The following is a 4,067-nucleotide window of genomic DNA, read 5'->3' as shown; positions in this document are numbered from 1 at the left end:
ATGCATTACCTGCTTGCTCTTCAGTCATCAGAGGTAGTATAGAGCGTGTAGGTAGATGTTATTATTCCTGTTGTACATATGAGGAAACTGAAAACTAAAAAGTTCAGCGACTTCATTCAAGATGATATAGCTACTATCACAATACCAAGTCACCAATAATAACCAATAATAACAAAACCAGCCAGGATTATTGAACCAGTGATCATATTTTTGTCTTGGACTCCAATTGAACAAAGCTGCTTTAAACCATTTCAGTGAAATTCATGAACATGGCTATGCAGACTCCACGTTTCTCCATGGCGTTTTAGAGCCAGATTATCCAGCGTGGCGTGGTGTGCGGAACACAGACTGCAGTGAGATCAAATCTAGGGGGAAGCCCCATCCTTTGCCATGAGTTAACTGTGTCATCTTGGATATGGCACTTCACTGCTCTACACACTTTCCTAATCTGCAAGACGGGACTAGTAATACTCCTCTCACAGGGTTGTCACGAGGAGTAAGCCAGATGACATGAGAAAACCCCCAGCACAGGGCCTGAAAGTAACTGGTGCTCAGATATGCTGGTTCTACGCCACCCCCCAGCCACCAACTTCCTTAAGGAGGTGAGTCCTCTGCCCCAGGGAGGCCAACCCAAGAGCCCTTCAAATAATTGTGGCATAAGGCACAGAGGGGGGCTGCCTATGCTTATCTAATGCACAGAGGACCGCCTGAGCTTATCTAATGCAGCAGAGGCACCAGCAGGTAAACTGGCTCGATCGAGGCCATTGGTCAGTCGGGCACAAGCTGGACCACAACTTTTCCCTTTGGCAAGAGATGAATGTTTCCACAGAGCATCTGGGACCATCCTGCAGCTGAGGGTGAGGCTGGGGGCACCTGCTGAGACACAAAAGCAACTAAAATAACCCCGCCATGGATTGGGGCAGCCAAGGTCACAGGGGCATTGGGGTGAGGAGCTGCGGCTCCATTCCCTGCACGGAGAAGGATCCGGATGGAGCCCCTCCATGCGTGGATCTACAAGGGGGAGTTAAGAGGGGCTCACATTTGTTTTCAAGGCTCCAGTCTACCTAGTGGCCTCTACTTCCAGTGGGTGACTTTATTAAAGGGACCACACATACCTCTTGGTAAGGGAGACATGCACCCCCAGAAAAGAGTAACAGAAGTTCTCTGGAGCAGGAGCAGGATTGCATTTAGCCATACTCCTGCCAAATGGCAATGGCAACGGCAACGGCAATGACGGTGGCTTCTGGCAATCAGCATGATGAACAGCTAACAGATTAGGTGCTAGCTCTGTGCCTGGCCCTTTATGAATCACTCTACGTGGATTATCTCATTTAATCTTTAAAATAACTGTACGAGTGAGAGATTATTATATTTTCACATTAGAGATGAAGCAGTGGAGCCTTAGCGAGGTTGAGAAGCGTGTTTATGGTCACACAGCTGGTAAGTGGCAGAGCCAGGGCTCCAACCTGGGAATCTCTCTCCAGAGCCCCTGTTCTTGGCCCATACACTACACACCTCCCTGCAGTAAGCTCTTGTTTACGGAATGAACTAATGGATGAGTAAATGAAGAAGCGAATGAAAGAAATGTGGATTGAGGGTTTGCGGCACCACACAGCAAGCTAAGGCTACTGCTGGGTTTCTAGGCTGCACACCCAGGCCCTGAGATGAGGAACAAAAAGAATGGAGCATCTGTGGGGAGGAAGGGGGTAGGATGGAGCTGGGATGTCCAGGGGAGGACATCGTAATAATCTCCCATGTGCTACCAGCTGGTCCCTCTCAGGGAATAGGACCTTGCCTCACACATCTGGCAGGTCCCATATCTCTACTCAGTGATTCAATGTGGCTATTCTCAAATTTGGGCCATAAATTGCTTGGGGGAGCTAAAGTCTTGGGTGTCCACCCACCAGACTCCTTCCTGGTGACCCCTGTACATAGGTCTTTGACCAAGCGGGAAGACTTCTGCCGGCTTTCCATGTGAGACGCCCATGACATGCTGTCAAATCTGAATTATACATTTTCGGTTAGTTGTCACTGCACTTATTCCAGAAGCAGCAGCCATTAGAGCTCAGGATAAATCCCGCCTTCTCCACGGGGCACTGCCACCCACAGCGATCGCTCGGCCCTCCCGACGACCACCAAGACCCAGCGTCTGGACCATAACTTGGCACTTGCCTTTTGTCACTTTATTCAATCTATACTTTACACCAACTGTAAGCTCCATGTAAGTAAAGACCATGGCTTCTACTTCCTTGAGGAGCAAGGTAAGATTTTTAGATGTGTGTTAATTCCACAAATTATTATCGAGCGTCAGTGAAATGTCACCCAGGAAAACAACAGAGACGAAGCAGATTCAAATTCCTTCTCTGGTGGAGGCACTCTGTCCCCCACGCTGCCACTCTCCCCACGCCTGCCTTCCCTTGTTGCTACAGTGGCATACACTAACTACTGAGATGATATATGGCCCACAGAGATCAGAGTCAAAGTCATGCCTTTCGAGTTCCAAGCCAGGCCTCTGGGTCTCTTAGGTCAAGGTTTTTACTTTGCAAGAGGAGTTTTTAAACTCCCAAAGAATGTCAAGCCCAGGTCAAGTACATTGGGCAGAAAAGAGCACAGACGAGAGCTAGACGACCCTTTCCCTAGAGACCGGGTAAGGTCTGCCCAAACTAGAGAACGAAAACTGACGCGGATGAAGCTGTGTGTGCCTAAGGCGGGACCCTGTGCCCTATCCCACAGGTGAGCTTGGAGCTGCCTCATGCTGTCAGCCAACTGTCAAATCTTCAGGAATTTTATGGACTACTTGAGGTTAGTAGCTTGAGATTGACCTTGATGGGAGTGTTCATGGCCCTGAAATCAGCAGACACTACAGATTCTGGCCTCTCTGCACACCTCTCCCGTTGCCACCAGAGCCGGTTGTTAGCCATCTGCCAGCACACCAGTGCTGTCTCCCCTCCCCCAGCAGGGCCTGGGGCCTCACATGTTGCTCCCCGGCCTCCCTCCCCAAAAGCAGTTGAGTAGTAAAGGCAGCAGGGCTGAGATAGCACCAGAGAGCCTCAGAGAGCATCAGTACTTGTCCTCTCTCCCTGAGAGGGGTGCGCCCAGGCCCTCACAGGACAAGAAGGAAACAGAGGCAGGGCCTGAGCACTGGAGACCTCAGTGGCACCCCAGAGACAATGACTCTCTTTCTGACCGAATTCTAGCCAGGCACCTCGGAGCCCTCTTCTTGATCGGCCCCAGCCTTGGTCTACAAAGACTTGAGCAAACTCTAACATAGTTTCTAACAGCTCAAGGCCACATCCCTAGGATGGCCCTGCCCCCCACCCCAAAGTGCCTGCCTGACAATACTCAAGGCTGCCGTGAGAATTTACTGTTTGTTCCAGCCCACACCTGAGCACAGGGCTCTGCCTCCCAGTCTCTGGGGGAGGACGGAATCCTAACTTTGATAATGGGCAGCCGCAGGCACAGCTGGCCTAATCGCACGACGCTGACGGACTCTTCGCGGTTTTTCACTGCCCTGCTTCTGCTGCACCCCCGCTTGCCCCTGTTCCCTCGTGCATCACCTGCTCCCTCCTGCTCCCTTTAAGATGCACAGTCACCCCATACAAATCCAAGCTCAGGTCGCACTTGGACCCTTTTCCCTATTGCAATAGTTATCACTGATTAAATCTGTCCGCGACACTTTAGTGTCTGGCTTTGTTCATCTCTGATGACAGGCATCTCATGAAATCGCTAAAGATTTTAATCATTCTAAGAAATAACTAAGTAAATAAAAGTGGGTCCTGGGGAGCATATGACATGATCCAAAGATTGTGATTAATCTGATCCTGTGCACCTCGGATCCGAAAGCTGAAGAAAAAGGAGGCGGAGGAGGAGGAAGAGAAGGATAGAGCCGTGTGCTGATCACCGGGAGGTGGCCATGTTGGGACTACGGACCTCTTGGCGGAAGCCAAAGAGGACAGAGACTGTTAGACACAAGACGCCGTGATTGTAGGCAAATGCTTCCCTGGGAGGACAGGGAAGACAGAAACTCCTGAACTCACTGAGTTTGATCCTAAAGCAACCAAGAAAAA

Source organism: Propithecus coquereli, unplaced genomic scaffold (assembly GCF_000956105.1).
Source record: "Propithecus coquereli isolate 6110/MARCELLA unplaced genomic scaffold, Pcoq_1.0 Scaffold736, whole genome shotgun sequence".
Lineage (NCBI taxonomy): Eukaryota > Metazoa > Chordata > Mammalia > Primates > Indriidae > Propithecus > Propithecus coquereli.
Note: the sequence above shows the minus strand (reverse complement) of the source record.